General features: G+C 40.2%; 1 protein-coding gene across 2 annotated transcripts in view; it reads right to left on the bottom strand.

The window, feature by feature from the left end:
* LOC124168478 overlaps positions 1 to 24,874 on the bottom strand; it is a 156,141-nt gene that overhangs the window by 105,339 nt on the left and 25,928 nt on the right. The window contains exon 1 of one of the 2 annotated variants that reach the window (XM_046546758.1): positions 15,397 to 17,840. The exons of the other annotated variant lie outside the window; for it this stretch is intronic. The gene's annotated coding sequence lies outside the window, so the exon portion shown is untranslated. Of the gene's footprint in view, positions 1 to 15,396; positions 17,841 to 24,874 lie in introns of those variants that run through there. 2 annotated transcript variants of the gene reach the window in all.

Here is a 24,874-nt window from a genome sequence, read left to right as displayed (position 1 = left end):
AGAGTTGGGGGGGAAGGCGAAAAACCCCGCCACCCCCCCGGAGTTTTCCGGAGTCGCCGTGCACTCCGCCCAAGTTTACGAATGTGTGTGCGGGCACACACATCGATTTTCACGCCGTGACCCCAGCAGATGGCGCGCGGGAGAGGGAGAGAGAGAGAGAGAGAGACGAGCATGCTCCACGTAAAAGTGTGTGTATGTGAGGCACGCATAGTCTGCCGCCGGAAGTGGAGCACATAAGGGACAAAGGGGGAAGAGCGACGGGGATGGGGACTAATAGAATTCGCGGGATTCCCCATCAGTCAGTCAGCCGCAAAAGGGAGGTCCAGGAGTAATGGTGGAAAAATGTCGGTCAAAATCGATTTTTTGAGAAATCGATTTATGATCGAATTAAAAATAGCTCGTATTTTCCATAACAATCGAAATATAAAACAAAATATAGATTAATCGAAAAAGGTCGACCGTTATTTTTGTAATACAGTTCGTACAAAAGCATGTTTACTATTTAATCGTCAAACATTCAAAAACATAGCTAAGTAGAAGAAAAAAATCCCAACAAACGTACTCGGTAAAAATCGATTTTTCGAGTAATCGAGTTTTAATCGAAATGAAAAGCACTTTTCAATAAATATCGAAGTATAACACAAAATATCGATTAATCTAAACAAAATCGACCGTTCTTTTTTTTTTAAATACAGTTGGTACAAAAGCATGTTTACTTACAATCGTAAAACACTCAAAATACACACTTGAGAAAGAGGAAAAAATCCAAAAACTGTACTCATATTACATGATTGAATTATTAGCATTAAAAAATTAAAAATGCACACAAAATTAAGTTTTGGGATCACCACTTGGAATCACTCGGCATCACTAAAATTTTTAGAAAGAACAATTGATTGAGATTCTTTCTATATGATCGAGGGCGTGCCCTGCCAATTTCACCGGCCTTAGAGAATAATCTTTCACGTTGGACAGATGACGTTATATTAGCCCGCTAGTAACACTGCTGAGATCAAAAGAAATGGTAACGATAAGAGTTGAAAATTTTAGTTTGGATAGAAACTCGAAGACCATTGCTCGATCTGGATTTGCTCGATCTTTGACTATTAAAACTCGATTTTCTATTTTCATCGACATACGTTTTTCTACCGCTATCTACGAGGATCAATGAGATGAAAACGTTAAAATTATGCCTCTCTATCCAGTTCTATTATGCATAATAGTTGTATTATTAGTATAATCGGTCGAAAATCTTGACAAATTTGACAGGAAATTGAGTATTTGAATGCCTTCTGTTTCGGAAGCGGAGTAACCAATAATGATAGAAAAAAGTTAAAATATGCAACCTTAATATCTCACAATCTTCAATATAATCTGCAGAAATAAATGAACAAATCAAATACACCTGACTACCTGAGAAAATCGTAAAACCAGATGATGGCAAAGATGAGGAAGATGAGACTCTGGTCGTCATTTGATAACTTGTGTGGATTTAACAAAATTATTAGCTATCGCGAAAAAGACGATAGGGGAATAGAACGAGGAAACTTATAGTATCAGTTCTAATTATAAGCGTAGAAGTAAAGAAAACGTTCACCGGAACTTCCATTAAAAACTTTTTTCTTTACGCCACTGAATCATGGACGTTTACAGCAGCAGAGACGTCATGAGTGAAATCATTACAAATTTGGTATTTCTACAGAAGAATTTTGAAGACCATATGAAACAACCATACGTCCATTGTGGAATGTCCTAAGAAGAGTCTGAGAGAAGAAATTTCTTTTTAATCCTTAGACTTAGATTGGAAAACTTGATAGGCCACTTCTTGAAATAATGATGACTCGGGGAAGAGAAACGTCCAAGGGAAAGTAACAGGGAAGAACGGTAGAGAAGGACCTCGAATGAGATATAAGGAGCCGAGAATTACGGATGCAAATTCACAGAATTAATAGTAAACTATGAAAAAATAGCAATCGAGAGACCGATTCAAGAGCTGCGTCAAAATCAATGGCCACAGAAATGCTATTTAACAATTATTCTTAGCTAAAAATAATTATTATATAACAATAAGTCGATTAAAACTGTTATTTACTATCAATACTTATTAAAATCCTTTAGCTTCTCACTTGTTTTCCTACATTATGCTTCGTAGTGATCAATAGTGATCGAAATTTTCCTTCGCAGACTGATCAGTGGACTCAACCACGGTGAGTCAGCGCCAAGAGATCTTGCAGAGCAGAATACACAGAATAGTATCAGCCATTATACTGTAAAGAGGCGATTTAGCGCGAGAGAGGGTCTTATGAATCATCTGTAACACACCGTTGGCTACCCAGCACCAATATTTGACCGGCCGTTAAGCCAGCGACGAGAGCTCGGGCAAGTATCGGAGGCACAGGCCGCACCAAGAAATGACTTAGCGTCCAACTGATAACCCCTTTCCCGCGCGACCGAGCTGTTACATACCAGTCGCATTCAGAGGAAAATTTCACAGCTCTAGTTCGTCTGAATGCGCCCAGAGTTCATTCCAAATATCCTTGCGACTGAGGGGCAGGCCCATGCATTTCGGGGGTTAGGGCGGAGGGCACGTGACTTTCTGAAAACCAACCGAAATGCGATAGGCGGAGCATAGCCACCAGGAAATTTAAGACCTCTGCGTTGTGCGCTTCTCAAGTAAGTTAGCTGTGTTGCCAAGTGGGACGACGGTTTTGAGACAGTCTTTCGTTTCCATTCCATGACAAAGTCTTTTGAGAGAAATGGCAGCGCCGGCCTCCCCCTCTCCCCATCCCACATCCTTATTATCGTAAGTCCCTACCCGAGCTTACAAGACTGAGCAAGTCACAGAGATATTGGAAAAGGATCATAGTGCCGTATTGTCGCTCATGACGTCAAAAAATTCACTTGCACACTGGTCGGATGAGATCTCTCAGTGTGGCTGAAAAAGCACAATTGATTCTTAAATTTGGAGAACACCCTCGATTCGATCGTGGAGGGTTATTCGGGAATTCCACCGGGTCAATTTCTCCAACTCCATCTCGGCCGACGTTTCAATGAACGAGTTTTCCATCGTCATCAGGGAAATAGTCTCAATATTAATGATGGTGAATCAATAATACCATCATACCCCTCATCGAAACGCCGGCTGAGATAGAGTTGGAGAACTTGACCCGGTGAAATTCCCGAATAACCTTCCACGATTCGATACGCAGGGAAAGCCTTCGATCATTCTTCACCCTCCATTCTATCTTGGATGCGCCACTGTTCAAGAGGAAGATACCCTACCTACGCTCTCCCATGCACCTGCTCCACTACCGTATCCATGAATGGAAGGCAGGAGGCCGAGGGATAATGATGTGATCGCCGCAGAGGGGACGCCGCGTGGTGATCGAAAACGATGATGTCACCGAAGAGAACTCCCACGAGAATGGTGGTATTGGATGTCCCATTTGGGATACAGCACCGCCGACTGAAAGTTATAATAACCTTCATCACTGACGCCCCATATAAAGGCGGGGAGCAGCCTCCTATACACACGCACGACTGGTATGAAATGGAAACGCTTCACTGATGACCGCCAGATTTCGTAGGCCACCAACACCTTTGATGCTAAGACCCAACGTCATTATAAAACCATTTTCAAAGAGCCAGTCGAACCATTATAAAGAGCTCGTTGGTAGAATTTCAGACGGATCACTGGATGTGCCACACATAAGTGATTGGCTCAGCATTCTCATGAAGAGATACTGTTCTTACAAAGGGTATGCTACCACGCTCACACATGGTGCGTACATTCCAAACAGAGGTTGCTTTCCATGACTGGATATTTTACATGCAAACAGGAAGGAAATCCAACCTCTCCTATGAAATTACCATAAATCATTTCATATAGCAAGTAAAATATTCTGCGAGAATAAACCATACATCTTTGTAGCTTGCACATTTAAAAAATTTTTGTCACTCTATTGCTAAATCCCTGTTCCGTAGAAAAATATAGCATGGCCGAAGAAATATAAAAAGCCCACACAGCCTGAGTTGCAATGTGCAATCATCATTTTCAACAAGTCTATCGACACTATCTATCTTCAGTGGAACCACAAATAATATATTCAATGATTTTTAAAATCCCAAATATAATATTGAAATCACGGAAATGCCTTTATTTCACTTAGTGGTTCAACCCATAGATCATTTAGAACAGTAGCCGAATGCCGAAGTCACTCAAAACTGGAAACGTGAAAGGTGAGTCCAGATGCGGACACGACGATAACTAACTTGGTGGAACCTCGAGGAAAATTTAAACGATATAACTACGAATCTTCAACAAATTTTATTACACTTGCCAATTAAAGCGTCAGTCGCTGGTCATCATCAAGTAATGGATAAAATTTAAGGGTTAAGGTGCGTTTGGTGGGGACATAAAGCAGGTAGTCCGAAGATGGGCGTGGCACACCCTCCGTAGGGTCCCTAATCTCTAACCCTTTCCTCGACGCGTTCACCCTCGCTGGCCCATCTCTCGGACCCTCCCAGCGGGGTCCTCCCTCCCGAAAAGTGACCCCTGTGACTGCAATTTGGAAATCAATCAATCAATCCAATAATCAAAAAATGATTGCTTGCATCGTACTCCTGCCAATCGTGCGATCAAGTACGTCTTTGAACCGTGTTTCTGCTATGAAAAATAACGATTTTGTTAAATTTGCTAAACACGTGGCTGCTGACCACCGGAAAATGGCAACAGCGCTTTGGAATGAGCAAGGTAGCGGGCTGTTTGAATGAGTTACGAGCATTATTTGGCCATATGGTGCCGCTCATTTTCACGCCAAGGCTTCAGTTAATTTACCTACAGTTCCACATAGTCTTCGATAGATGATCTGCGTCGAGATAAAGGGTCAATTATTCCATAAGGCGGATATTGAAGGGTTCAAGTCGAACTAATACGAAAAGTCGAAAAACACGCTAGAGGTGGCTAGGCTTGATGAGTTATAGACGGTGACTGCGAGTCCCTTGACGTATTTTCTCCAGAGAAATGAAATAAATAGCGGCAAAGTTCTTTGTTAATAAGAAATCTTAAGTGCTGACAAAAATGCACCCCATTAATGACCATCCATTGAAAGAGGCGCTGCCAGGTACGTTAAACTTCTTTACGTTAGTCTTGTTAGTGTTAATACCTCATCGATTACTCGAAACGAAATCGGAATCGCAGACGGAAAAATAAACTTAACCTAATAGCTAAATTCAAGAGGAATGTCTTTTCTAGCGAAGGTAGACATATCTTACTAACACCAGCATAATACGGTAGATCGAATCATAAAAATAATTTAAGAGAGATAGACTGTAGAACAGACAGATTCAGAATGTCTCTTTTCCACGATATATAAGATACTCTACAGACAGCATTAGAACTCACAAATAGATTACATGAGTTGTATTGTAGCTTACTAACTTATGTAAACATTACTTCATGTTTCTAAATGTTCCAGACGGCTTAAAATGCTTGGAAAAATGCTTGACAAATTTATACTGCTAAAAGAAGTATACAATGAAAAATATAAAACAAATGGCCCAATGTAATTTGTTTTTATAACTTTTTCTAAAAACTTATTGAATGACCCTCGTATCTTATTTTGCCGTCGTACTTTCCTAGTATTATTTTAACAAAACCCAATTAACCATCGGCTTAACCTGTTATTTCCCGAATATGTTTATTCCACGATAGATGATTATTGAGGTTTCGCATAATCTTTTCCTGAATCCATGTTGACCTCTCATAAACAATTTTTGCGCGTCTAGGTGTTTCATTACTAAGCTGAATACGATGTGTTAATCTATATCTACATAGTAACCTTCGAGCCACCTCTAGGGTGTTTGGCAGGGGTTGATCAATCACCAGCAGGCAGCATGATTTAAGTTTTACATTGGTTGATAGGCTACACTAAAAGTCATTTAATCTACTTATGAGTCTATTGCTACCGTTGTAATCTCTTATAATCGTGGAAAAAATCGATCGTTTTACCTTCAACTTCGCGGACATAAGACCAAAACGCTCTTGGGTTATCCCGTAACTGCTCTAATAGTGTTTTTCTTTTAAAATTCGTGAATGCATTCCTGAACGCTTCCTTCGTGGCGTCTTGGGACAACAATATTGTTCATTTATTAACTCTCGCTCATTAGTGGATAAATTCGTGCCGACTTTTTTAATTTTAGCATGGTACGTTCTCTGTCGCCTAAATAATTTTCTCACTTCCGCGTCATACCATCTCGGTTCGCTGTCTTCTTTTTTTATTTTACTAGGGATGTAGCTATGTATTCCCTAAGTTACGAGCGAAACAAAACCCTTGCCAAGTACCCTCAACATTTAACTTTATTATTGTTTCTTGAAACGCGGGGAAAGAATTTTACAGATGAATCTTAAACCGATCAAAAACAGCTCATTTAAAAATGAAAACTTTACGCTTTTTTTTTAAGTTTAAAGCGGTATTAAGAGAAGATTTTGCAGTTATACCCAATGGTCACCCACTCCTTCGAGTGTGCTCACGTTTATTACCTGATCAGGTATATTTGTCGCAAATAAATCAAGAATAATTTCTCCTCGGTTGCGTACGGATGCCATTTAAGACAATAAATTTTATGTAAAGGTGTGTAATAGTGCCTCACAAATCATTTCATCTCTCCTACCCGGAATGAAGCTATGCGTCTCCAATCTTCAGAAGGTACGTTGAAATCTCCTCCTACAATTAAGTTTCTTTCAGGATACTCGGATTTATTTGAAATTCAAAATCCAACATAGATACTATATCTGAGTTGGTGGTCTGTAATACGTGCACACTGATATAGTTTAGGATTTTGGGCAACTAATTGAGCACCACACAGATTCAACGCTGGTCACAGTTACGGTTACCGCTTGGCTGACGATTGAATTATTTCCAGCTATGAATACGCCTCCAGCTCGATTAATTCTATCTTTCCGATTAACGGTGAACGATTTTGGGAGGATCTCACTGTCTAAATCATCATTTGTTAGCCAACTTCCTGTTCCAATAATAACGTTACATTTCGTGCGATGAATTAAATGGTGCAAATCGGGAATCTTATTTCTTAAACTACGGCAAATGACCCCAGCCAGGATTATTACTTTGGAACTAGTTGCGATTTAGATTGCGATTCGGGACTTTTGATATAATTCGTTATTAGACGTGACGATATTTGTACCATTTGATGTGCATTCTGTGGCAATCCTGTTGCATACTGCATGCTGGTGATTGATAACCCCTTGCCAAACACATTGGAGGTGGCTCGCTGGGTATTATGCAGATGCATCTAAATGACTTTAATTTACTGATATCTGATATTCCCTGCCTTTGAAATAATGACAGCAGAACCTTTTTTTCTTTAGTAGAACTTTTGCCTTCGGGGCCCCATGGCCAGGCACCTAGATTAGCGCAAAGCAATGCGGCTCGCGAATTTTGAACTAGTTTTTTAGAACTAGATTTTTATTCGATCGAAATCTCATCAGGATCCGGATAACATTGGTTAGTATCAAGGTACAGTATTGATACTATTGTACAGTACCGATTAATGCACAGAATTTTGGTAAAGACGGTTAAACTTCACTGTATGAATTGCTGTCTCATATACTCACGGAAAATTATGTAAGCTTTTGAGTTATCGTTGAGACCAGCTAATTTTTTTGTTACCTACTTGAAAACCAAGCTAGCGTTGACCAATTGTCATTAGGTTGAGAGTCCAGATCGGCCGACCTCGCCTTCATTCCTGCGACCCTCCCTGTACAATGCAAATTGCACGACCATTCTGGATGGTCAATTATGGGGCGCATTTTTCTTAGCGCTTTAGAGTCTATATCTACAAGGAACTATGCCGCATTGGCTGAAAGAGGACTGAGTAGTAGATGGGTGCATTTATGTATGACAAATTCAAAGAGTACTTGTCAGTGCGTTCTTAAGAAATTTTTCTTTCCTTTTTCTGGAGAAAATACTTAAAGGGACTCGCAATCACCGCCTAAAACTCACACAGCCTAACCACGTCTGGGGTGTTAGGCAGGGGGTTTTCAACCATTATTTGTTACAGCGTTATTATTACAGCGCTATTTCCCTGTACCTCTCTTACGAATAATCAGAAAGCTTTAGGGTGAACGTTTAAATATTCGCCGAATATTTTTCGTTTGAATTCATTCGATACCCACAGAAGAGTTTCCTTTGTATGATTTTTAGACTTTTATAATTGTCCCGCATTTATTTTATTTTCACGCTAGAAAGATCCACACGTGGCTTTTTCATTTAGGTGAGAGAAATTAGCTACTTCTCCCTCATTGGACTCCATTTAGAATATGCTGCCAGTGTTTGGGATCCACGTGAAATAGGCTTAAAAACAGAGTTAGAATGCGTGCAAAGAGGAGCTACCAGGTACGTCAATAGCCTGCGTTATGATTTTTGAAAAAGCGAATTTGAATATCTGTGGCATGTCCCTGAATACATTAGGATTCGTCAAGCATATTGTGGGAATATTTTCGGATGAGCAAGAGAAAGAAAGGTGCTATTTCGCTCTCGTCAGACCGCACCTTGAATATGTAGCGAGCGTAGTATGGGATCCGGTACATAAAGACTTGTTGCGCAAACTGAATACAACACAAAGGAAGGCTGCGCGTTTCGTCAAAAACTGCTACGGGCGTACAGACAGGGTTACCCAGATGTTAAGCAAACAAGGCTGCTAGCCGCTGGAGACTCTTAGATTGCACGCTAGACTTAGAATGCTTGAACAATTGAGAATGGATGTCTTTAAGAGCGACAGGAAAACAAAATATTACAGCCAAACTATATTTCCAGGTCCGATGGAATCGATTAATTGAGAGAGATGTTTTTCCGAACGGATAGATATGGAAATTCATTTTTCCCCGAACCATAAAGAAGTTTAATAAATTCTTGTCAAAACTTGGTAGAGCACTTCATTTTTAATGCTTAGACGGCTGGTGTCCAAATACCCTGTGCCACACGCCTTTTAGGCGGCTTGCGGGGTATAATGTAGATGTAGATGAACCATGAGGTATGAAATATATGCTCTTTGGCCATAATAACAGCCTCAGTTCTGACTACGCACTCTGAAATATTCGCTTTCAAGAGTTCAAGGTTGCTGTTAACCCTGGTAGGTGTATTTTACGTAATAATATAAAACGTCAAGGGACTCGCAGTCACCGTCTATAACTCACCAAGCCTAGCCACCTCTAGCGTGTTTTTCGACTTTTCGTATTAGTTCGACTTGAACCCTTCAATATCCGCCTTATGGAATAATTGACCCTTTATCTCGACGCAGATCATCTATCGGAGAATATGTGGAACTGTAGGTAAATTAACTGAAGCCTTGGCGTGAAAATGAGCGGCACCATATGGCCAAATAATGCTCGTAACTCATTCAAACAGCCCGCTACCTTGCTCATTCCAAAGCGCTGTTGCCATTTTCCGGTGGTCAGCAGCCACGTGTTTAGCAAATTTAACAAAATCGTTATTTTTCATAGCAGAAACACGGTTCAAAGACGTACTTGATCGCACGATTGGCAGGAGTACGATGCAAGCAATCATTTTTTGATTATTGGATTGATTGATTGATTGATTTCCAAATTGCAGTCACAGGGGTCACTTTTCGGGAGGGAGGACCCCGCTGGGAGGGTCCGAGAGATGGGCCAGCGAGGGTGAACGCGTCGAGGAAAGGGTTAGGGATTAGGGACCCTACGGAGGGTGTGCCACGCCCATCTTCGGACTACCTGCTTCATGTCCCCACCAAACGCACCTTAACCAATTTAAGGAAGGTTGGCTTAATAACCTCATCATCATTAGTCCAAAATCCTAAGACTGGTTTGACGCAGCTCTCCATTTCTCTCTCCAATACGCAAACCATTTCATAGCGACGCCTCTCTTCTGTTTCACATCATGTCAGATAATTTAAAGTTGGAGTAACAGCGAATCCTCAGGATAATAATGTGGGTGGTTTCTCCTTGCCTTTCACATCGCAGTACTGCAGCCGTTAAATTAAATGTTACGACATCTGAAGTGAAATGAGCGTCGCTGTACTGACCACCGTGGTCTCCACCTTCACTCATGTGAAGAAGAGCTGCTGCCCTCTCCCCCGGGTGATGTGAGGCATAATTGTTGGCGGCCTCCCATCGCCAAGTCACGGCATCTTCACAGGTTTAATGTATCATTTAGATGGCCTATCTCACGCAGGGATAGACCCATACCACCTCGGAATGTCGCCGCTTCTTGTCCACGACTGCTTATTCGACAAGTAAACTCGCTTATATCGAAGCTAACCTCTATATCTAGAGGTTGACCCACCATCCGCAACCCGGAGGACGTAATGAGAGGCTTAAAGCTCAGACGCGAGCTTAAAACCTTCATACCCTTAATTCATTTTATTCGTACCTTAAGGATAGATACAATTATCTTTATAGCTAGAGATAGATACGGTAACCAACACCTTTGATGCTAAGACCCAACGTCATTATGAAACCATTTTCAAAGAGCCAGCTGGAAGATTTTCAGATGGATCACTAGATGTGCCATACATAAGTGATTGGCTCAGCATTCTCATGAAGAGATACTGTTTTTAGACAGGGTATGTTAACACGCTCAGACAGACCCAAAGAGAGGTTGCTTTTCATGACTGAAAATTTTACATGTAAACAGGATGAAAATCCAACCTCTCCTATGAAGAGAACAATCATAGCGACAGTCGCTAATATTTTCGCAATATTGATTGAGCACATAGCAGCCGCAAAAAGGGAATAAATGCATTGGTTTCCGCAATTGAGCTCTGTAAAAAACTTTCCTCTTTACTCGTCTAAAATTCCCCCTCTCGCATCCCTTCGTAACATATTCATCACTCCTTGACTTTTTAGTACATTTTTAGTTGATGGTGAGTACAAAGCATCTGTGACCTCTCATAAAAATAAAAAATCGAATGTTATTACAACTATTACAATCTTTCAATGCCTCCTGGAAGAGTTCAGTCTTCGATGGTATAGGTAAGAAGATTAGGAAATCTATCCCGCAGAAGACATTGGAAGGAAGAAGCGGACGTTTTGTAAAATAATTTGCTCAAATTATGATTATACAAACTATCATCAAATCCCAAGTCAGGGATAAAATCTCTTCTAGCAAAACCGATAAGCGCCTTTTAGTCAATAACGTTTTTTCGTTTCATTTCCGTCTTAAAATTTCATTTCGCTAGTAAAGCTAAATATTGTTCTATTTAGTCGCTTCTAAATGGCAGAAATAAATCAATGCTTTAAATTTTATGAATATTTTAAGACTGCTTGAATTCATTCAAATTTCTCAGAATTAAAATGTGAAAAACTATTTTACCTCCTTCTGATACCTACAATTTTTATCCCTGAATCCATTCTAGTTTCAATAAAAATGTTTGGCAAGCGCTTTCCCTCTATAATTTAAATAAAATAATAATTTCTTAAAAATTTCAAAAATACCAAGGAAAATGATTATTCCTTGCCGCATATTCGAATGATAAAAATGCATATATCTTTAAGATATACGTAATAATGCTGCGGAAAAAATCTACTGAGCTATCTCCCGTCCTCAAGTGTCACTTGCATCGATAGTGTAGCATGTGTGTGTTCTTGAAATCGACCTCGTTCAAATCGAACTCTCTCAAATCGATAGCCACTCGACCTCCATAGACATCAGCTTTCAAGGGGGACAGAAAAGAAGACGACGGAGCGTCCACGTGTCTCCACGGCAACAAGGTTACATCACCCGCGGGACGACGAGATTCTAGAGGGAATATTTTGGAACAATAGGCCTTTGTTGCACACTTGAGGAAAAAAATATACACGAAAGCCTGGAGGAGATTCTAGTCATCCGGCAGCGATGGCTAACAGGCAACCCTCTCGGGCCACAAATATGGTCCCCAAGGCCAATAGCATCTGGACTTTCCAAAAAAATAGTTTCATCATTTTTATATGGCTTCAACTGAAAACGCTCCCTCCAACAGGCTTGATATGACGATAGTGATGAAGGAAGATATCGTATTGTCTACAATTTATTAATCGGGTACTACACGAGTTTCGATTGTTATACAATCATCCTCAGGTACTAATGTAAACTAACTGGAAACTAATATGTACTAATAGTTAGCTTCTATTAGAACCTGAGGATGATTGTATAACAAGCGAAACACGTGTAGTACTCGATTAATAAACTGTGGACAATACAATATCTTCGTTTATGCCTATCATTAGTTATGTTCTACTACATCTCTCCTAAGAAAGTTGACGTTATTGCTATGAACGGCTTATAATTCATTTTAACTGCTGAGTATTACCATAACATAAGTCTTAATACCTAGCACGTTTGATTCTAAGTATGATAGTAAGATTTTTTTAAGTTCATTGAGTCACAATGAGAATTTTAGTCATGCCCCTATGTCACATTCAACCCCTGTGAAATGAATTCTGAAGTTTATCGCTCACAAAGTTACAGTACAATCATATCAGGGCTTGACATATCACGTCAGCAATACTACTCGATAAGTAACCAGAAAAATTAGAGAAAAGAAGAAAAGTATTGAAGTTGTGAGTGAGAGAATATCATGCATTTACGTAGGTACGTGTCTTCCTAACGAGACGAAGTGAATTTGAAATGGGTTCCAAGATGACTGAACTCAACTCTATTAATTTCTAATGAAGATGACTCAACAGAAACAGTATATTTAACAGCCATGACCTATACTAATCCCACTATCACACCATAATAATCACATCGTAATAATTACACCATAATAATCACACCATAAAAACCATCCAAGATGCTAATAATATCTAACTGATAACTTCAGGTTTTACTTGGTAAACCCTCTCCATATTGGAAATAAAGAAATAAAACTTTGTAAGGTTCACTATTATCACAGGACCTGACGATGTAACCAAGTTACGAAACCCGGGTCGTACCCATAATTAAATAACAGTGAACCTTACAAAGTTTTATTTCTTTATTTCTAATTACTAATAATATCAATTTTTATCAACTAGAAAATTATTAATACCCGTAACGAGGGACAAGGCAATAGGGGTTTCCAAGAACAGGATACAAGAATATATTCAAGACAAAAATAAGTTATTCATTAGATATTGTGATCAGCAACCTCAAGATAGCCATAACCAATGAAGCGATCCAAAAGTAATTCTCACATATGATTTACTACCAATAACACTGAAATTCATGGATTTTGAGAAAACTGCTATGATGTAATCGATGCTAATAATATTATTTATCGAGCAGCTTTGTGCCAATTTTCTACACAATATCATCTTATTATCGTCAAACTGAAAATTTCTCCTTAATATTTTATGCAGTAAATAAACATGCATTTGGAGTTGAAGTAATTTTTACCATGCATGTTCGTTGCATATTAATTAATACTAAGGTGCGCTTTAGTAACGAATTGCGAAAGAGTATACGTTCTCTACAATATCAATATTACAAACAAATTGATAAATATGCCGTTAAATTTTAGAATTTTGAGCATGCTAATCCATGCTTATTTTTAACATAATTTTCATAACCATTTCACCGATATATTCCCCTTTTTTTCCTAACATGTTGGTATTGTCCCCTTTAAACCACCAAATTGATCCCTGGGCGCTGTTATACACTTACAAATAGATATGGAGCGTGACAGGTTCTCAAATCGCGGGAAATGAGATGACGAAGATGGAAGTCACAGCTATGTGGGATACCGTAGAGGATACTTTTTGGCGTCAGACAGAACTCATTAGCATCTACACGATGCCACCTAAAGGGTGTTTTTCTGGGAGTGAGTTTACGCCAACGATCACTTAAGGCTAAAGTACACAATACTTTATCCGAGTATAAGAGCAAGTATCCATGAACTTTTGCAAGACCAAATGCAGGAGGTTTCAGAAATAACTTGCTTCGCTTACATTTTCTCTGATACCTTACTTATATACTAGCAGTCCTGTACTGTAGTCCTACTTATGATTCTTTCTACGAGGAAGTTCTGGTAGCCGTCAACCAAGCAAGTTTGCTCTCTTCGACGTTTGCACAGAGATCCTCAACTTTAAAAATCAAGGAAATAGAATTAAGATTTCCGTGATTAAGCGCATATATTTAATTCCTTTCTCTTTATTGTTTTTTATATAAAATGTTCCATTTTGTTTCACAAAAATCAAAGCTTCACAAGAATAAATAAAAACAAAACCAAACAAAACTTCTGCAAGTCCAAGCATCGCGTGATTCAGTACAATTCGGGAAAGGAACATCAAGCATTCTAGCGATGATGGACCTGGAAATCTTACACACGCTACCATCCGTGGGCTTGTGGAAGGTAAAGTATACATGACCTTAAGCTGCACACTTGATTATCGCCAAAGGAAAACAATCTGTAACACGTGCACAACGCCAGTTCTGAGTTCTCACTACATCGCCATCTACGAGGTACCGTGCAAGCCACTACCGGAGTGTGTGGCACGGGGTGATTAAACAACAGGCATGTAGCACTCATCCTAGCCTTAATCAGACACGCGCTCACTTTCCGGGCACAGGCCAAGCACACAGGACAATGACACGCGGTCAGACAGGAACTAGAAGAGTGCTAAGGACGCAGATATGCTCCCACGCAAATAAAACGATTAGTTCGTAGTAGAAAACGAAAATTTAGCATAATTACTGATTCATTCATGAGATATCTAGTATTGGCAATCACAGCAAGTTATTAACTTTATATCCAGAGCCTATTTTACTTAAGCATTATTCAACTCATAATATCACAGAGTAGTTAGAAAGCTAAAATTGTCACTGAAGTGTAGGTTGAAATGAAGTATAGGGTTATAAATTAGTTGAATCACCGAAGATGCTGATAATAACACCGACAGTACACCGACATATAGATAAAAAAAATCTATGTATTAGTTGGAAAAAATGACACCGACAAAGATACCAGGATTTGTGATTCATTTTATGTATTTAAAGACTGCAATACATTACAACGAGCAATTTTCCAAAAATATATTTTTTCGTGAAAATACTCCGTCACGAATATTGCATCAGATACAATTTCCAATTTATTTCGCCCGAAAAATTGGATTCAATTCATTAAAAGTGTTCATTTCTTTGTTGTTCCGAGAATAGAATTCATTCAAACATATTTTCGCTTCGCTGTCCATTTTCCATCCCCCCTTTCGTATTTCGTAATCAATTAAACCCTCGAGCGACGTACCCGCAGGATACTTCCCAAATAACCTAATAAAGAGTTGGCAAAGAATTTGCTTATTGAGTTAGCCCAATATCTGGATTCTAGCTTCTCTATCAAACTTTTACTACGCATATAATTTATTGTATGTACTGGCGTTCTCACCTGATATTGGCGCCATCTCAGGATCTACAACTTCGAGGCAACAGCCAATGTGTGTGCAGAGTAGGTCGACGACGGTAGAAGGCCCTTGATGTGGCCTCAGCGGAGGTCAAGCCCTAGGAGGGGGGCCTCGGGTAGTTATTTAACCCCTCCTCGCAGACAGCGGATGAAACCGGTGATTAAAAAGGCCCGAAGCAAAAACGAGATCTCTTGATACAGAACAAACGCGTTTCACTCCTTACTGTGTTACTCCTACTTGTTGTTCACATTCGCAATCTGCACCAACACTGAACAACGAACCAGTCTCTGGAGGAGGGTTCCGGTAAAGTATCTTGAAAGATGTTTCACCTTCAGAACGAACACCAGCGCTGAATTTGGCTTCGCAGTAACTCAAATCTGAGTCGAACGATCAAAACACGTGACATATGAAAAATGTACATGCTATTATAACGTTTTAAAATAGAAAATTAAAAGCCTTAAAAAAAGATTTTATTATAATTCTGGTATCTCTCCTTCTGCGAGTCCTACATTTACTTTAATTTTCATTCAAAATCAACGAAAAGCATCACTTCAATCTAAAAAATGATATCGATAATGGGGTACATTACTAGTGGGTATATTTTAATCTCGGTTGGATTCGCAGGAGGACATATTCACTCTATTCCATTCCTCACTCAGGGGGTCTAATCAAAGCAAGTAATATCCCCAGCGCACACTCGTCTACTTCCACTCACACCACGGGAACCGACTCCTTGTTTTTCAGCTTCGGCTGCGAGTTGAGTCAACACTAAAAAATATATAACACCCCAGTCTTCGGAGGAAGTTTCGCCTGGAGGGGGAGAAATCTTGAGAGAGAGATTCTTCATGAAGCAAGTCACATCCCGAGTGAGCACAAACACTTACTAAGGGAGGCTCGCTTTGTTCGAACGCCGCCGGCCGAGCGATGCAAAGAAGGTGGAGTGGGCGCGGGAAGACGTCTTCCGGCGGAGAGCGGAGAATTTTTATGGAACTCGAGATAGAATTTAAGTGCGCACATCAGAATATCGATCGTGAGGAAGGATAAACTCGCGACGAAAAACAAACATTCATGGCCGTCCTTCTAGATTCGGATCCCAACTCACCACAACCCAACCACCTTTCACCATCAGCAAAATATATCCTATGTCATACGTAACATCTGTGCACACGAAAACAGAACACCCGTACACCACTGTGCGCAACAGTACACCATAACAGCTATTGCAAACTTTTCAACCTTCAGTACCTGATAATGACACAAAAGTTTACGACACCATTGTGACGATAAATAGTATGGGATGGAGGGAAGACGAATGATGAAGGACAAAATGTACTCCTAAAGGGAAAGGAATATTTACTGCCTTAAGTTTTCAAAGTCTCGCCTGCTACACGAGTTGCATTTCTCAAATGTAAAGCAAAGTAGTACCGCACGAACAGATCTACACGAAAAGCAGCACCTTGCAATGAAAGAACTGTTATTAGAAACGCTTCAGTATTTGGACACTAACGTTGCAACAGATACCCACACCAGGATAAGAACAATTTCACTAAACACGAGAGTGGTCTTTGAGAGAACACCGGCGCACATGGAGAACTAGATGCCAAAGATGATGACTTAAACATGAAGGTTACAATGTCCCAAGCATCAATATTTATGCCAGAATTAAGTTGAAATATAACTCCTGGAAAATGTTTTCTGGGTATCCAACCTCAAAATCTTATTTGAATTCCTAGCATCAGTGGTGCATTTCTTTAAATGTGGGTTCATCAGTGCGGGACGAGTAGTAATTAGAAACGCCTAAACCTTCAGATAACGACTCATCTACAGGTTTTCGCACAAGGAGAGATGAAGCATTTGTGTAAGATGAAAAAGAACAGAGGAAACAGCAGGAGGGAACAGGGGCGCAGGCAGAAGAGGAAATTCTGTCGGACAAGACAGATTCAGGGGAACAAGATAGAGTGAGGGACACTAAGGAGATGTTCCCGAAGCCACGTGGTCGGAAGACGCACTTGTGCACAAACACTCAGTCGCCACAGCAACGAGGAAGGCCCTCTTTTGCACACGAGGAAGAGGTCAACTATCAGTGGACGGCTTCGATCACTGAAGGGTACTAGATGCGCCGTTAGGGGTATCGGTCTCAGCATCACACAATGAGGCACCCTTGCACTTCACAACACACGTATCACAATCTTATGCCATTATGTTAAACAGAATTCGAATAGTATGGAATCAGAATAATTTAAATTAAAAATGTACTTCATAGAGTATCTACCTCATTAAATTTTACAGAAATTAAAAATTAGCAACAATAAGTGAAGGGTTAACGCATGAAAATTGTGCAAATGCTCTCGTTAAAATGCAAACCCTGACGCGTAATTATTAATTTATTCGAAAACAAAAAAATCGCCACTTGACTCGCTCTCGGAGGCGGAAGAAACAGCTGTTGCGCGTCACGCGCGCGCGGTGCACTCTGGGAAAGCAGGCCAAAGCGACGATCGCGAGCCGCGCGCTCTCCCCTCCCCATCAGCGCCCCAAACGGGGGTCACGTGATGTCCGGAAGCGATGACGCGCCACTTGCCCGCCCACCCACCCCCAGACCAATCCCCCGTGAACTTCGGAGGCGACGAGGTCACTCAGATCCCCGTCTCAACTACTGCCAGGCTCTACATGTATAAGTTGGAGAGGGTCTTTGGAGACTTTACTAGTATTCCACAGGGTACAAAAATAAACCGCGTATCCTCAACAATTATTTTGATCATCTACCATCAGTGGTACACGCGTTTAATGTAGGCTCATCAAGGCTGATGAGTTAATTATGAAGAGCAGGATGTCCCAAGTATCAAAATTTAGGCCGAAATTAAGTTGAAATATAACTCCTGGAAAATTGCTCCTATGTCTTCAACCTCAAAATTTAATTTGATTCTCTAGCTTCAGTGGTACACAAGTCAAATGTGGGATTATCAATGCAGGACCAGTAATAATTAGAAACGCCTTCAGATAACAACTCAGCTACAGGCCTGCTCATCAGAATAGCGATGAAACAATTGTAGAAAAATAAAACGTGCGGAGAAGCCGATACATGGGTGCAGAAAGACGAGGAAATTCTTTCGGATAACGACGAAAGAATATATGCAATAATATTAAACATGAGTCGAATAGCATGGAATCAGAATAATATACGTTAAAAATGTTCTTCATTGAGTATTAATCATCAGACTTCTGTTCTGTCCCGCAGTATTTCAAATAAATACTACCGGAAAGGACAGATCCAAAAAACAAACTTCCTAAAAGATACAATTATAGCAACCGGGTTAGTTTGGTGGGCAAAGTGTTGCCTTCCCACGCCTTGGGTTCAAATTCCATTGGTAGATTCGAAATATCACATTTTCCCCAATCCCTGTACTAAAATGCTACTTGGAGGGTTTTTCAAGCTTAATTCTCTTGACTTCATTGAATAATAGTAGGTTAATGCCAATTCTTTCCATCCTCCCATATCTTTCAATTCAAACACTCATGGCCTCATCTCTCGGCCGCTTCCTTCAAAAACCAAGCCGAACAACGAAATAAGTTCTCGAAACACTAGGTGGATTCTTCAGTGATCATGCATGTAGCCCTAGTCGCATAAACATTGCTATAATCCGAATCACGTTCAACATTTTCCAAATAGCATCCGACCTAAACGTATTTTCTAAAGATATGAAATAGCGAAATGGACCATTCTTGAGTCATTACGACAAAGTATAAACGACTGTATCGTATGAATAGCAATAAGAATCGTAAGAATATCGTAAGAATAGTCAAGTATAGCTAACCTAGCACGATTACATCTCGTAATGCTTTTCAATCCAAAAACCACAACAATAGCAGCCAGGATAATGTAGGACTCCTGCATGCTATCACTGAAACAAACGATGCAATAACTCCTGTACTTGCGACATGGTTGCTAGTATACTCGAACTTGAGCAAGATCAAGACTCGTGAGATTCAGGTTTAAGATCGAGAACTGTCTAAAAATATACCCCCGTGTGTATAGTTCGCCATTGAAGCATTTGGTTCCCACATCAACCCAGATCACTGAAATCAGACTGTAAATATTTACCCGCGCAGGGGCGCAGCTAGGAATTAAGGACAGGGAGGGTTTACGGCTCAACTAATACTGGGGGGTATTGAAAACCCGCCAGGGTAAACGTGAGGTGCGAGGGCCATCCCCCAAAATAATTTTTAAGATAAATGGTTCAAAATAGTGAGTTTTACGGCTTTGTGAATAGTTTGATGTTTTCTTTGTGAGTCATCCGTCTCCGTAATATTAGTTACAACATTTTACATTAAAATATTTGTATAAAAAATATTCTCTAGGCTCTTGGGGGGGGGGTTATCCCCTAAACCCCGCCCCATCCCCTCACTGCGCCACTGTACCCGCGGTTACCATTTAGACATAATAACCGCCATTTTTTTGACTAAACACTTCTTATTAGAAAATTATACAGAAAACATTTCTATATTTTATTTATTCCCCTTCAATCCCATTGCATAATTTTCAATGTTTATTTCCTACTTGAATGAAATTAAATAATATACTTTATTTACTCGCTCGAAACAAAACATCGTAAAGCCCAAGGCCACGATATTAGTTAAGTATACGAATGACTCATCTGGTCCGGGACAAACGCTTAACGATTTCAAAGGTCCTAATCGTCTCAAATTGCTACCTTTGTTTTAGCAACGCAATGCATCTGCTGTCAAGTCTGCTACTCATTGTCATAAAAACTCACGAAGATTGGTTACACGCAGCTCTCCACTCCCTCTGCTATATGCTACCCTTAAACGCAATTCTTCTCCTTACATCCTAGATAATCTGTCCTATGTAACTTAATCGGAACCGTCCTTAGCCGTTCCACCAGTCCACTTTTCCCTCGACGATTGCCTTCATTAGGCCATCATGCCTCTTTATGTGGGCGATTAAGTTGTCCTGCCTCCTTCGTAGGCTTTAGAAGGCTTCTCCTTTCTCCCACTCCTTGTACTTTCTCATGCACTGGGTCGATCCATTTTATCTTCATCAATGTACGGCATCGCCACATTTCGAATGCTTCTAGTACAAACTGGTCGTGAGCGAGAATTACATGCGTGGAAGTTGATCCAACTGGAAGAGGGGGAAACATAATGAAGATACACTTTTGTATGTTCCACAAGAGTTTTTAATACCGACCCAGGTTTCGGCAGTACACACTGTCATTATCAAGGTGACTTCTTCATCATTATGACAGTGTGTACTGCCGAAACCTGGGTCGGTATTAAAAACTCTTGTGGAACATACAAAAGTGTATCTTCATTATGTTTCCTGTCAACAAGTTCCACCAAATATCGCCTTCCAACCTTAAGCTGGAAGAGGGGGTGATGAAGAAGAATTTTGAGGTGATATCGGTTCATGGGTAAAAGGGGCAGAATAAGGGAGGGGGGATAGAATACAGACGGTACAGACACTCTCACCAATGCAATCTCGATATGAATGCGGCCTCTGGTCGTCCGGTAGCTCCCAACTGCGGGTGAGCCGACCGCCACCAGATGGCAGGCCGGACGCTTGCTCCTCCCGTCTTCGCTCATAATACAGCATTAACCGCATCTACGCCTTCTCCAGGCAGTAGCAGTACAGTGTGTGAGTTACCGATAAGTAAAGACTCGATTTAAAATAGAATAGACATATTGTGGAGACTAGACTATTGGCTTCTCACCCTGTGGGCGCGGGTTCAAATCTTGGCTGTGGCTGAGGCTTCACAGAGACTGCCTGATCCCTGTTCCAGAGCTTTGTGGATGGCACCTTAAGTACAGTACTCCGTCCGTCGGATGGGAAACGAAGCCGTGGTCCCCTTGGCGTCTCTCCTCAATAGCTGTCGAATGCCGACGCCAGGTTTCTCTCCACCATTCCTTGCCTACCCTTCGTTCATAACGCAAATGATCTAACCGCCTCCTCGAAATCCCAAACTTTCGATTTAAAATCGGCGCACACACAAAGAGAGGGGAAAAGGAAAAACTTCGTATCATTTTTTATGCAAGAGGTGGCCAGCAAAAATGATATTGCAGGCCACTTATGACATGCATTATAACCCCGGGGACTTAACATAAAACTAATTTTTTTAACAAATGAATGCGTAAAAATATAATTTTAATAGGCTTGTTTCCACAGATTTCATTATAAAATAAATAATTTTGGCGAAATGGAAACCATGCGAGAACGGCGTTCGCTAATTGGCGATTTTTTTTAATTTCATTTCTGTTATCACTCAGTTAAAGGCACACACGGGAGACAGAAGGTCTAGAGTCACAGTAACGATGAGAGAAAGGACGATTAAACTAAAACGGCCTCTTAAAAATTACCGTCCTCTTGTCATAAGTTGATGATGTAATTACAGTTCTGTTTCATTTACTAGATCAGGAAGAACGTTTCACAGAGGGAAGGAATCGCTCACAAAAGAGTAAACAGCTTTGATTAACGCGTCTTCCTTCTTCAAGACCGAAAGTTAACTGAGACGCGGTCACACGCTATAAATGAGTTCGTAACGTCATCAACTTATCTGCTTAAGGATTTAGGCCTTCGATTTCTCGCGACGAACAGGTCGAGAAGTTGTCGACAAACAAGCCCACGCTCTTTCGCAATCAACAATAAAAGCAAAATGGTAAACGAACCTATTTCATCTATTCTGCTGATATTGTTTTTTATATTGGTAGGACACCCAATGCATTGGATAGGATTCTTACCACCTACGAAATCAGACTTGCCAAGTTTTTTATTTTGGAATCCTCCACTGGAAAATGACGGTATTTGCTTGTTTTGCTTCCGCATGTCTCCAGATAAATCTACCACGCAATTAAAAATGTCGGCCGCAATTACTCCATGGACAAGTTATTCTGGCTAGTTTTAGTTTTTTAGTAACCACAAGAGGCCATTGCATCACCAACCGAGTAATTGTTCAAAATTATCCCATAAATCCCAAATAACGTCTGCCCCGGCAATAAAAAGCCTCTTACTACCCCACATCTCACCAGGGAACACATTCCCCGCCCAGCATCGCTACCTCTGCACTAAAACTTACGTCAGAACTGCCCATCACTCGGGCTATGCTCCTCACATGCGTGGCGTTTATTTATTCGAGTCCCCCACCGCGCCTCAGGAAAAAGCCCAGAAACTCCGGAGGAAAAAATAGCTCAAGCAACACGGGCTACATCACGTCTAAGGTACAGCCATCTTAGAGGTACAATTCCGACCAACTATGGGCTCCTTAAGCAAAATACATTTGTTATTGAATCTAAAACAGTTCACCAAAATAAAAAGCTCGTATGAGTTCCTTTTTTGATAAGTACCTACCTTTCTTTTTAAGTAATCTTTTAAAATACAAGTTTTCAATCCTTAAACGGGAAGGGTCTAGAAAAGTTAATGACGTCACTTTACAAATGATGACGAAGACGTGCCACCTCGAAACCGAGGTCGTCTTTCAAAAAGTTATGTGAAATAACAAATCTGTACCTTTCATTATGTTAAGTCGATGCCATGAAATCACGCCCGTGAAATCGAGTTATAACTAAGAGTCGTTGTCGCCAAGAGATAATAAATCAGACGCGAAGATAAATGGGACCTAGAAATGAACTAAGATGGTTAGCAACACACTTTCAGAGTTAAACATAAAAAATGCGACTATTCTTTCTTATTAATCAGCCTTTTCTTTCTTTATAAAATTACAAATACCTTAACGGTAAGAGTGAACATTTTATTTGCGGTAAAAAATGCTGCGGCGTGCCAACTTGTGGGATTAACTTTGGCGTGACCACCAAAGGGTTAAAAAGTAAAGAAAATACCAAAAAACGAACTCATAAATTTGAAAAGGATAAGGGCATGACCTTTTCTGAAACCAGTTAACTTGGTGTAATATTAGACTTCAAAAAGATTCAACCGGGGGGCAAAAGACATTTCTCCTCATAAGATCGGGAGCGAGGTAGCTGAGAGGGCATTGCACTTGATCGAAGGGCTACGAGTTCAATTCCCGAGAGGAGTCTTCCGATACCCCAACACTAAATATCTACGAAGTTAGAGGTGGCCTGAGGAAAGGAAGTCCCCGCCTACCCTGAATATGTAAATTTCACATACCCGAGGTTCAGTCTGGAGGGACCTCTACCCACACCTATCCAAACCAACCTTCGAGTTGGTTCACTTAGTGAGTGAGTTAAGTTCCATGCACTGAATAAATGAAAATATACCACTTCCTCGTGAAACCGTCCCCGGAAAACCCTCAGCTAAGGATCTGCAATTCGGTCGAAAATGCGACCCTAGGGTCTTTATATTACGCAAATAATATCACGAAATTACAGATATTATTTCCTCCCACGAATTTCGGTAATAAATTCTATAGTTATAAAATTCATTTTACGGATGTAGTCTAAAGATTAACAGTCAATAGATACTTAATACAAAGTCTAAAATACCTCATTAGTCATGTTGGCCACAGTTTTGATAGCTTCTTCCGAATGCGTATGAAGTCAAGGGGCATTGACACTTACTATATGAAGATATTTCGTTTCCACTTGTTACTACTCACTTGTTTTTGTTGTAATATGAAATATTTTGGCACGACATTCAACATAGCCTACGAATTCCTATGGCCATGGCTGAAAACCATCCTCTCTCCCTTCTTTCGACTACCAAATGATCCATTTTTGAACGCTTAGCCTCTGGCCGAATGGTCCCGATTTACAACTCCGGAAGCGGCTCCAAAAATTTTTGGTATGTGAGGAGGCACTGAGAAAGAAACTAACTTATGTGTGACGCCTTAACACGCCTGCAGCCTAGTCCGCAATGGGCTCCAGACTCACTGATCCAAACAAATCTTAGGTTTGAAAAATTGACTGCATTTTTTATCAAATGGATTTCATTACTCGATTAGAAATAATAAGGTATTTTCAAGGAGCTAAATTTAGTTTAACACACTACTGCACTCTTTAAATCATGGAGTATAAAATGACATCACGCTAATCACGAAGTATGATACCAAGATAAATTTAGCACTAAAAAGCAATTACTCGCAGAGATACCTTTAAAGAGCCTCAAAATGAGGTATTTTCAAACGCATATTACATTTACTTTTAAAGACAAAAACTTTTGTGTTTTAACTGGGTTTCCAGAAGAAAAGAAATGGCAGTTATGACACAAACTACCTTAATCTGAAAGCCAGAAAATGAATTAACATTATATAAAAATAATTAATCAGTAACATTTTGATTTTTCGTTTTTAATTATATTTAAAGTTGAATAGAGATGTTGAAGGTGTGATCTAACCATTGATTCTGATTAAAACTGAATTTTTGCAATTAATGACGATAGGGGCTGCTTCTGATTAAAACTGAATGTTTACGATTAATGACGATAGGGGCGAATTTTGCAGGGATCGGGTTGGAGTGGTGGGTAGAGTTAGTTTG

This window comes from Ischnura elegans, chromosome 11 (genome assembly GCF_921293095.1).
Source record: "Ischnura elegans chromosome 11, ioIscEleg1.1, whole genome shotgun sequence".
Lineage (NCBI taxonomy): Eukaryota > Metazoa > Arthropoda > Insecta > Odonata > Coenagrionidae > Ischnura > Ischnura elegans.
The sequence above is the reverse complement of the archived record's forward strand: the minus strand, read 5'-3'. Positions and strand labels throughout refer to the sequence as shown.